The sequence below is a fragment of the Camellia sinensis genome, chromosome 8 (genome assembly GCF_055761805.1).
Source record: "Camellia sinensis isolate YWXY chromosome 8, ASM5576180v1, whole genome shotgun sequence".
Taxonomy (NCBI): Eukaryota; Viridiplantae; Streptophyta; class Magnoliopsida; order Ericales; family Theaceae; genus Camellia; species Camellia sinensis.
Window position 1 is genome coordinate 28731507 of NC_138968.1, and position 12277 is coordinate 28743783.

General features: G+C 42.9%; 1 pseudogene; it reads right to left on the minus strand.

Moving 5' to 3' along the window:
* Positions 1 to 760: 760 nt before the first annotated feature.
* LOC145796500 (carboxylesterase 1 pseudogene) lies at positions 761 to 2017 on the minus strand (annotated as a pseudogene).
* Between the last annotated feature and the right edge of the window lie 10260 nt (positions 2018 to 12277).

Consider the following 12277-nt stretch of genomic DNA (forward strand, 5'->3'; position numbering starts at 1 on the left):
TGATCCACCAAAAAACAGATGGTGCAAAATCTACCCTTGATTTTCAACGGCTCAGGATCATTTATAAATTGAGTTGCATGTAGTCTTGCATGGCAGGCTATGTTGGCACCATCACGAGTACCCAATTTTCTCTATGAATCTGAAACCCAATTGCTTCAAGTATTCATTCAATTTCTATCTCCTTGGTAATAAAATAATGAGATACTATTTAATATGTCATTATTAATTTTAATTAAGTATAAAGGATTAATTTAATCAAAGTGAGATCTGAGATTTGATATTTTTTCCTTTTTGAGAAGATAGTTCTTGATCAAGATAATTTTTTTTTTTCTGACGTACGATATTTCTTGACTAAAATAAATTTTTTCAAACGTATTTCTAATTTGATCAATTATGATTGATCAAATTATTTAATAGCAACATGATGGTGTCGGATCATAAAAAATGAACTCAAAATTAAAAAATAAATTATTTAAATATAAAAAAAAAAAAAAGAGTGGAGATTGATTCAAATACAGGATAAAAGCTTAAAAAATGGTTAAGTTACCTGAACAAACCTGGCATTACTTAACTAGAATTAGCCTGTCATGAAAAAATAATTAAGTAGTTAAAAGTAAAAAATGAAGTATAAAAGGGGTAAAAATTAAGGAAAGCCTTGGAAACTTTCAAATTTCAACCACATGTCGAGTAATAAAGATAATGTTTGGTTTAATTTAAAAATAATAATAATAATTAAAAATTAAAAACTCCTCTCATTCTATTTTCTTATAATCAGTATCATTAATTTATTTAAAATCATAAAAATTAAACAAAACTATTACAAATTTCCAACCAAAAAAAAACTCCATAAGCTACGGCTACATCAAACAACCCCATCATAGCAGCAACCAAGTTTTATTTGAAAAAAAAAAAAAACCGTTTGGAATATTTCAATGAGAAATAATGGTGAACTGTAAATAACGGTGTCGTTTTAGTGGGGTCCATTATTTCTAAGCCATGATAACCTCCCTCATCAAACTGTCCCACCACTTTCACTCCCTTCTTTTCTAACATCTTCACAAACTCCATCGACGACCGATCATTGGGTCACCGTCACAGCCCGTAAGCATAACCTTCCACCCCAACAACTTCATTTTCTCCAATGCCCCTGCTTCACTCCCCAACGCCGGATTACAATACTCATGATCGCGGTCAGCACCGACCGGTAGCGATAATTTCCAACCCAGATCAAGAACAATCTCAGGCAATATTCGATCATCTACCAAACGAAGCTCCGACCCAGTCCTCTCGGATCCACCAAAACCCGGATGATGCAATACCAGCCCTCTGATCTTCAACGGCAAAAGATCATCGGCCTCCGCGGCTGCACGTAGTCCCGCGTGGTAGACAATGTTTCCCCCAGCACTAGTCCCCATGAGAAAACAGTTCGTGATGTCAGCAAACTCACGCAACCACTCATCTTCGGAAGCTCTAAACCAGTACAGCGCGTCCATGGTATCATCGTAAGCCGCCGGAAGCCGATGCTCCGGCGCGAGCCGATACTCAACTAATGCAACCACGGCGCCGAGATGCGCCGCCATTTCGGCGCAGAAATTGTGGAAGAGAGTGCTGGCGGCGCTGCAGATGATGAAGGCGCTGCCGTGGACGTAAACGATAAGCGGAGGGATTGGCGAGGGAGGAAGAGCCGGAGCCAGGTGTTGTGGCGTGGGTTTAGAAGGATGTCTTTGGAGAGGACTGGAGAGGGAGAAGTGGGATCGGCTGATGCGGGTGTAGTGGGGATTTCGGGGAAGCGAGTGATCGAACCGTCGGGATTTAGGGAGATTGGGATGTAGCCTAAGAGCTTGTTGTTTATGGAATCTGATGATGGTGGGGGAGAACGAGTACTAGCCTTTTGATTCGACATGTTAATCGATGGATTGATGATGACAATTGGAACGATCGAACCAGAGGCTTCGATGTGTGATGGCAGTGTCGTTTAGCGTAGTGAATCGGTGATGCTTATCACATTACCTTATATTGGAGATACGGATAACATGTTGTCCCGCTTGAGGGGTACGAAGAAATGATTATAAATTATAATTTAACATTTATAGTCGTGAATATAAATTATTAATTTATTTGGTATAATTATGATATTATGAATTTAAGTAATAGAGTAGTATTTGATTAATAAGTTATAAAATAATTTTTTATTGTATAATTGTCCTTTTTACTTTTATATAATATAAAAATAATTATTTTGTCATTTTTTTTAATTTTTGTTTAAAAAATTTTTTCATTAATAAAAATTAATACATTTGTTAAAAATGTAATGGAAGTATTATTATCACAATTACTTTTCATTATCAATTAATTAGTATTAATTAATTATTTAATTAGTATCAATTAATACTAAAATTATTAATTACTATCAATTAATGGCTTAATTAGTCTCAATTAATACTAAAATTATTAATTAGTATAAATTAATATTAATATTTAATTTTTATTAGTATCAATTAATATTAATAATTAGCAATTGTTATTAATTAGAATCAATTAATAATTAATTCATTACAAAAGTATACAATATTAATTTATTACTAATTAATACCAATTAATATTAATTTTTTTAATTACTATTCATTTTTTTTCTTTTTCTTTAGAAATATATAATTTTTTATTTTTTTAATTAATATTGATGATACTGCGGGTTCTAGACGGAACGGGTCGGACTGATCCACGCTTCCCAAACCGGTGTTCGAGTGACCAAGCCCACAGAGGAACCTGCACAAGAGTTCGACGAGGAACGGGGAGTCCCCCAGTGAACCCTCTGACGAGCAAGTTAGAGAGAGAGGTGGAATGTAGAGATAGATTGGAATTAGAAAGCTTAACCTTCTTCTTGTCTTCGACGTCTGCTTATATTTTCTGGTAATCATTTCGTTGTCACTTCTGACCTGTCACCTTGGCCGAAAGTCTAAGTTCTAACTTACCTTGGTCATGGTGAAGACGTTCTGTCCCGACGGAGAGGGGTTATCGCAATAAATGCTGTAAGGGGCTTCATTAATGGCGATGTGCAGTGGCAATAACTTTGCAGATCTTTGTCTACTTATGTGGTTTGCCCTTCTCTTGCCATGTGTCTTGATGTCATTGGTTCTTATTGTTACGTGGGAATTCAGCAATGCTGGGCTTTAGTATTTGAGTTATGTACTAGACCCTAAATGGTGGGCTATAATTTTTATGGGCTTACCCATGTTAGTAGTCTCTTATTCCCAAGTGCAGCTTTAGTCTAACGAAGGGAATAATGAAGAAAATGAGGGTTGTGAGAGATCGGTAGGGGGAAGGTCGACCGAGAGGTGTGACCGACCATGAGGAGGGCCGACCGCAAAGGGTGATCGAGTGAAGGGACCGACCGTGAGAAGGGCCGACCGCGAAGGGTGGTCGAGAGGTGGGGCTGACCATGAGGAAGGCCGAGCAGGAAGGGTGGCCGAGAGGAGGGACCAACCATGAGGAGGGTCGACCGCGAAAGGTGGCCGAGCGGAGGGACCGACCATAAGGAGGGCCAACCACGAAGGGTGGCCGAGTGGAGGGATCGACCGTGAGGAGGGCCAACTGCGAAGCGTGGCCGAGTGGAGGGATCAACCGTGAGGAGGTCCAACCGCGAAGGGTGGCCTAGTGGAGGGACCGACAGTGAGGAAGGCCGACCGCGAAAGGTGACCGAGTGGTGGGGCCGACCATGAAAAGGGCCGAGCATGAAGGGTGGCCGAGTGGAGGGACCGGCGTTGAGAAGGGCCGACCGCGAAGGCTGGCCGAGTGGAGGGACCGACCATGAGGAGGGCCGAGCATGAAGGGTAGCCGAGTGGAGGGACCGACCACGATGATGGCCGACCTCGAAGGGTGGTCGAGTGGAGGGACCGACCATGAGGAGGGTCGAGCATGAAGGGTGGCCGAGTGGAGGGACCGGCGTTGAGAAGGGCCGACCGCGAAGGGTGGCCGAGTGGAGGGACCGACCATAAGGAGGGCCGAGCATGAAGGGTAGCCGAGTGGAGAGACCGACCACGATGATGGCCGACCTCGAAGGGTGGCCGAGTGGAGGGACCGACCATGAGGAGGGTCGAGCATGAAGGGTGGCCGAGTGGAGGGACTGACCATGAGGAGGGCCGACCATGAAGGGTGGCCGAGTGGAGGGACCGACCATGAGGAGGGCCGACCGCGAAGGGTGGTTGGTGTGGCGCGGGGCTCGAGAAGCGAAAAAAACAGGGAAGGGAAAGGGGCAATGGATCATGGTCGTACACGTGGCAGAATCTCGTAGTGGGAAAGGTTAGGCGTTGGGCAAGAAGTGAAACGATAGGTCATTATAGGGTGTTGAAAAGACAATTTTGGCGGATTTTTGAAAATTTTCAAACTGGTGAAATTTAATTTTGACCCTTGGAATATAGGCAAACCTTGGGCTTTTGGTATTATCCGTTTTACGTATCTCTTTGCAAACAACCAAAATATTCCAAGTGTAAACTCCTTCGTCGCTAGTGATACACCCCTGCAACACTTTGTGAATTTTCTTGTGCCCGTATCCGAAGCTGTTCGCAGAAACACGAGAGAGATGGCACAAGAGGAAGCAACGACTGTGAGGGTAGATCCATTAGGCGACGATGATGCGGTGGGTTTGGCAGAACAATACCGTATGGAGCGTAAGGAGGGGGAGGGAGCACGTTAGGCTGTGCGGGCTCGCCCCAGGACAATAATCTCGGCCGCGAGGCCCATTAGTCAGGTGAAGCCAGACCATTGGCACACCAAACCGGATAGGTCCGTACTGACAGCAGAGGAGTTGGAGGAAATAAGGAAGAAGTGTCAAATTCCCTCAGAGATAGGGCTAAGACTACCCACATCCAACGAAAGGGCATCGGATGTACGGCCAGGTGAGTTCATATAACGACTCGGATTTTAAATTCACATTGGATTGATGTATAGTGGTGCCTGTCACCTTAAAACTTGTATGGTTGTTGGACTCTTGATATTGATGGGTTAGCAAGTGAACTTTAAATATTATAATTGAGGACCCTTGGATGATGTTTGGAACCTTGATTGAAGCCTTAATAAGATATATAGATAAGATTAGATAAAAAGTCCCAAATTTGAGTTTGAATTTTTGACCAGCCGTCACTCTTTTGCCCTTTTCTCCTTCCGTACTTAGAATTTGAAAGTGAGGTTAGAACCATTGAAAAACATGTTTCTGGGGCTTCAATTTGGACACAAGAATGACCTAGAACGAAGTCCCGATGAGAGAGTTATACCCATTTGAAGTTTTCACATCTGTGTTAGAAGCAGAGCCGCACATGCGGGCTGTGCGGGACAGCAGCTCAAAAACGTGATTTTTGGACGATTTCTTGCATTCTCTTTTCCTCTCTTCTTCTCCCCTCCTCCATGTCCGAAAACTTAGCCCTAAAAACCTTGATTTCCTCCACTTTTATCAACAAATCAACCGTGGATCTTGCATTAAGGATGGAGAACAAGAGAAGATCAACATTTTCTATCGATTGGGATTTCGAAATTTTGGAGGAATCTCATCAAAGCTTGCTTTTCTTGCTTGAATCTTGAGGTAGGGGTCCTAGTTCTTCTTCAATGCTTACATTAATAGATAGATTTGTGGTATTTTGGAGTATATAAATGCAAAATCTACATTGTGAGCATATAGTGTAAATCTTGAAATTTTGGGGTTAGGGTTTGCAATGTTGGGGTTCTATTATGGGGTTTAGATTATGGTTTATGGATTATGGACCTAGGGTGTATAATAAATGGGAAGATTGGAACAAAAAACAATGGGTTAAGAAATTTGGATTTTTCTTGAAATTTCTAGGTTTTTCTTGAAACCCTAGGTTGATTTTTGATGATAACCAATGATTTGGCCCAAATTGAAAGTTGAATCATGAAATTGGTAGGTTGAATTATATATGTACAAGTTTAATTGGAATTTGGTTATGTTTGAAAATTATGTTTAAAATTTGCGAATGAATTTTGTTATGAGTAATGTAAATCACGTTATAATGAGAAGGAAATTAGGGAAAATGATTTATTAATGATATAAATGACATAAACTCGGTTATGGAATGTTGAAATGGATTTTAAGAATTCCTCTTGAATTATGTTGAATTATATTTAATGATGTTGAGTTGAATCATGTTGCTTATGTTGAATTATGGTGATTATGTGGAAGGATATTGACTATGTTGATTTTGATTTTTGTGACCTCAAATGTGGAGTTTTCAAAAATGGGTTTAATCCCAAATCATTTTACTAAATATTTGTGGGCTTGCTTAGTTATTAAAATCAAGAGAATGATTTAATGGGGTTTCTTTATGGGGATGGGTAATGTTTGGTTTTGGTGAAAACCCTAGACATTCAGGGATTTTTGGAAAAATGTGGAAGATGTCCATACAATTCGTTCGAAGTAAAATGAAGCAAGAAATGAATTAAGAAAGAAAAAGACCTAATGACTAAGTTATGTTGGTGTACAGGGTACACTCCAGGAGGGACAAGCACTCCGTTATAGCACTGTGAGTAGTAGTACTGTGGTCATACATTTAATCATTGTTACTGATCTTTATTGTTAACATTCCGTTTCTTGCAAGTGATTATACTAATGTTATGTTGCTTGGAGATTTTGTGTATGTTAGTATGACTTGAAAACTACTCTACATTCCAGTTACGAGTAAGGGCTATCATTAATGTGCTAGAATCTGTAAATTATCTCATGGAACTATTAAAGTCGAGTCCATTAGGATAAAAAGTAACCCATGTTATGGAAAAGAAGCTGTGTGTGTTAAGGGAATGATTTTACTGTACTTCCGTAATCGGGAGTTAATACTATAGAATTGGTTAACAAGAAGGAATGGTAAATGTGAACCTCCCTTTTTGGGAACATGACGGTTTGGACATTCCATAATGAACCATCAAAATTGGATGATCAAATAGGACTGTGGATAGTCCTAAACTGGTACGTTTTGTTTACCGTTAATAGGTGTTATTAACGTCTTGTTATCTGGGAGTTCACTTTATTGATTCATGATGAACAAATGGAATAATGATGCATGTGTCTTCTATCAATAAGTATTACTACGATTCCGATATACGTAAGACGATTATTTTAGCTTGGAATAACCTATGAAGAGATTTGTGTACACTATTGGGTGATAGTATTTTTATGAACCTGGGGTTATTCTGTCCTGGTTATTCGTTCTGTTTATTATATGATATATAACGATATGATTTCTGGTATAGAACAAAGTGTTGTACGGAACTAAGTGCTGCAATGCAAGTCACCTCTAGAATTCGTACGAGCCACCTCTTGAGTCCATACATATGTGAATTGGGCTTAAAGCCGATGTGAAAGTTAAGAGGCTTATGACCGTTTTGTGAAAGATATAATTTGTGAAGTTATGAAAGATACAATTTGTGAAATTATGAAAGATATAATTTGTGAAGATATGAAAGGTATAACTTTGTGAATTATGAAATTATGAGGCTGAGGGCCAACTTGTGAATTATGAAATTATGAGGCCGAGGGCCAACTTGTGAATTATGAAATTATGAGGCCGAGGGCCAACTTGTGAAATACGAAATTATGAGGCCGAGGGCCAACTTGTGAAGTATAAATCTGTAACTTGTGAATCTATGAATCTCAGAGGCCGAGGGCCAATTTGTGAAGTTGTGCATCTAAGATAAGCCGAGGGCTAATTTGTGAATGTGTGAACCTATCAGGCCAAGGGCAGATCTGTGAAGTTATGAAATGTGTACAGAATCAGACTAACCACAGGATTTTTGCATTTACTTATGTGATTAAATGAATATGTACATTGTAAGTAAGTTAAGTTAAGCTTTAAATTGTTTATGTACTACTGTTCATTGAGCTTGACTCACTTTGTGTTATGTCTGTTTCTGTAGGCATTCCATCTGGAGGTCAGTTTTAACCCATGGCATCTGTACCTCTTTTGTCAACCTCAGAGTGTCCAGGCACTTAAGTGAAAGCAGCTCATTTTCCTAAGCTTTTGATTTTGGACCCTGATTGTCTGCTTAAGGTTGATGTATATATAATTCCTTTGCTTGTCCATGTTGTTTTTTGCCCAATTTTAAGGGCTGGGTCTGTATATATATATGTACATAGCTAATTCTCTGATGCACGTCACTGTATGTTTATTTGCCTTATGTTCTGTCTGTGATCCTGGCATGATAGTGGTCGCTCAATGGATGCAGTTCTTTTATTTATGTTAATTTATATTGGTAAATGCTTCCGTTCAGGCCCCATATGATATGTATACCAGGTTATGCGTCCGTTTCTGTGTAGGTCATGCCCAAACTTTTAGGGGCAAGTTTGGGGCGTGACAGTTCAGCTTGTACGAGGAGGCATTTCGAGGAGGTTTGAGGCTACCTCTTCCCCTAGTGGTGGTGGATGTGTTGAACAAGTTAGAGGCGCCGCCAGGGCAGCTGATTTCGAACGCTTGGAAGATACTAATGGCCTGCGCCAGTGCCTGGCTTCAAGCACCGGAGGGGTGGCAATGACAGTAGAGGAGTTCTTCTCCTGTTACAAGGCCTCCAGTTAGCAAGAGACTTGGGTTACTCTGTAAGCGGTGGCAAGGCGAGGGTTGGTGGTGGGTCTTCCATCGTCGGTGAAGGGATGGAGGCCGAGATGGTTTTTTGTAACGGCGAATGGTGGGGCGGAAGTTCGTGCAACGTGGAAGGTGCCTACCAAATCGGTCGAGCCCAAGTTGGACAAGGCGGCGGAGGACCCAGTGAAGAGGGTGAGGGAATGGAGGGAAGAGAAGGGAGTGAGGTGGGACGAGCTGGTCCTGCCTTCAACGTTGTTTGCCTTGAACTTGGAGCCGCAACTGTTGGAAAAGGATCCGACAAGGGAGGAGTTAGAGAGGCAACGGAAGGCGGAGGAGGAGAAGGAAAGGAGGTTGCTCGCCCGAGCGAACAAATACAAGGAAACCCAACTGGGGCCTGTTCTAAATCCGATCGCGAGGGAGCGGATATGACCGCGCTCCAAGCCGTTGGGGGAGGAGGATCTTGGCGGCTTTAAGCCACGACCGCTCCTAGTGGATCCTCTGAAAGAGAGGAACAAAAAGGAGATGGAGGCTTTAAAGAAGAAAAAGAGAGTGAGGGAGAGTGAGGAGGAGCCCGCCTTGAAAAGGAGGAAGGAGGTGACGACGAAGGCATCAAAAGAGAAGGCGGAGCAGGCATCAAAAGAGATGATGAGTGGGGCGACCAGCCTTGAAAAACAAGTTGAAGATAGGGCGACTGGGCCTAAAAAGAGGGCAGAGCAGCATCCCAAGGGGGGTCCTGTGCCCCAAGGAGAAAAAGAAAGGGCTGGGTTGAAGACCGCCCTCTACCACAGCCCAGTGGTGTCTGGGCGAGTGGAAGGAGAAGGAAGAGAAGCCAGGGAGGCTGCAGATCGCCTTTTGGGAGTGGTGGAAGACGCAGCCGCGTGCTCGGTGGCCGGTTTCACTAAGGCTGAGTTGCTAAAAGGGTTATGCTCTGCCTAGATGGAGGTGACTGCCTTGGCAGGAGCCCTACTGAGAAAGGCTGCAGCTGCCAAAGGCGAAGTGGGGCCACTGAAGGTAAAGTTGGAGGAGGCGAAGGCCCAACTTGAAAGTTTAAGGAGAGAAACTACCAGATGAAGGAAGACCACGCGGAGCATGTGTGCGAGGGGGCTGGAAGAGGCCTAGAAGGCCAAGAAGATGGAAGTGTTGGCGATGGTGCAAGGCTATTCAGCCAATTGAGCCAATGCTGAGCTGCTCGCGACCAAGTTAGAGCTGGAGGCGGAACGCCACAAGGTGGTGTCGCTTGAGTTCCAACTGGTTGGCGAGCAGAAGAAACTAGAAGATGCCCAAAAAGCCTGCACTGTCACAATGATCGGTTTGAAGAGGCCATGACCAGCAATGAAGATCTGCGCGCTCAATGGGTCAAAGAAAAGGAAAAAGCAGACCTGAAGATCGCTGAGTTGGAGCGGGATCTGGCAATCAAGCGTGCCACGGCAGCGGCAGAGAAGGCGGCGCTGGAGAAGGAGTTGGAGGATGAAAAGATCAAGTCAGCCTCTGAGAGGCAGCATACCCTGACTTATGCGTCGCAACAGTAGAGCAGTTCAAGGGGTTTGCTGACTTCCAGATGGCTATCAATGCCACGATTGCCCACAACTTGTCAAGAGAGGGGTCTGGGGGGGCTGGCCCTTCGGGAGCGACCGCTGGGAGCAGGAGTGAAGAGGAAGTGATCCAGAGCTTCCAGCGGTCAGACTTCTACAAACATGAGATGGCCGAGTTTTGGGACAGCGGTTGGAAAATGTTCAAGCGCAAAGCAGAAGAGCTATTCCCAGACTTGGACTTCAACACTGTTAGAATAGAGGAAGACGACGTGGCCCAGACCCCCTAAGACGAAAGTCTGAATGAAGAAGACCTTGCTTTGAGCGAGGAAGATTGATGAAATAAATGTAAATTTTGGCACTCTGCTTATAAATGGAATTTTTCTTGGTGTTTTGAGTGTTATTGTTGTTTTTTTTTTTTTTTGAGAGTGCAATTTTTGCAGTAAACTTATGTATAGATTTGTGAATAAATAAAATTCTGAGTTGTGTTTGTCACATTGTAGCCTTTGCTTTTGCAAATTTGAGAAGAATGAGAATGGTTATTGAAATAAGGTTTCTGTATAAATCGCAGTGAAAATTGAGAAGTAGGGAAACAGTTTGACTTGTAAGAAAACCACAGTGCAGAGTGGAGTTTAAAATGTGAGAATGTCAAAAAAATTGAAGTTTCAAATCAGGACCCAAAAGGGAGTCAGTCTGGCTTGTAAGGCTCCCAAAAAGTGAAGTTTTAAATCACGTTGTAAGGATGTTGACAAATGAAAAGTTGGGTTGGGAAATAAAAGTTAAAAAATGTAAAGAGTATTAAAAGGCGTAAAAACATGGACCTGGAATTTGACTAAGTATGGCAACTGTGCCACAACCATGAAGTTGCAAGAATGGCCTTGGCCGAGCGCTTCTTTCGTGCTCAGTTTGGGTTGAGCCATGATTAATTTGGTCGGGCTGTCTCTTCAAGTAACTCAGTCTGGCTGAGCTCTTCATGCTCAGTCTGGCTGAGGCTTGTAACTGAGTGCTGCAATCAAGACGTTATTGAGGTACCACACAGATAATTGAGATATAAGATTGTTGTCATGTAAAGTGTAGCCCATTTGATCAGAAATTTACATCATGTGAGAGAAGAAGAAGAACATTCAAGTGTGTAGATTGTCAAAAAGAAAATACAATAACTGATCAATACAAGAATAGAGATTTATTGAAAATAACGCTTCAAGTGTTCGGCGTTCCACGAATGGGGGAGGTCTCGGCCTTCCATGTCCTGAAGTCGGTAAGTGCCCGGACGAGGTCTGGTTTTAACAACGTAAAGTTCTTCCCACTTGGCTGCCAGTTTGCCCTCAGCCAAATTTTTGGTGGCAAGGTTTACTTCGCGCAAAACAAGGTCCCCCATGGCAAACTCCCTCAGTCAAACTTTGCGGTTGTAATGTGTTCTCATTTTCTGTTGGTATGAGGCCTGTCTGACAGCAGTGGTTTCTCGAACCTCTTCGATTAGGTCTAGGTCTGCCCAACGCAGCTCCTCAGTTAGTTCTGGATTCAGATGTAGAATTTTGGGGGTAGGCAGACCGATTTCCACTGGATGACCACCTCAGTGCCGTATGTTAAGCGAAAGGGGGTCTCCCCAGTGGGGGTTCGAGTAGTAGTGCGGTAGGCCCAGAGTACATTCGGTAATTCCTCAGCCCAGAGTCCCTTAGCAGCTTCCAGCATAGTTTTGATGATCTTGAGAAGAGAACGGTTGATAACCTCTACTTGGCCATTGGTTTGGGGATGACCTGGGGAAGAGAAACATGGCTGGATTTGAAGTTCTGCATAGAATTTCCTGAACTTGGCATTGTCGAATTGTTTGCCATTGTCAGAGACGATGGCTTGAGGGATACCAAATCTGCATACGATCGACTGCCAGATGAATCTGGTTGTGTTCCGCTCGGTAATTGTGGCAAGGGGTTCTGCCTCCACCCATTTAGTGAAGTAATCAATTGCGACAATGGCAAATTTGGTTTGGCCTTGGCCAATGGGCAATGGGCCAACTAGGTCGATCCCCCATTTGGCGAATGGGTAGGAACTGCAAAGTGTGATCAATTTTGTAGGAGGAGCATGGGGGATGTTGGCAAAACGCTAGCACTTATCACATTTGAGCACGAAGTCTGTTGCATCTTGATTGAGAGTAGGCCAGAAATAACCAGT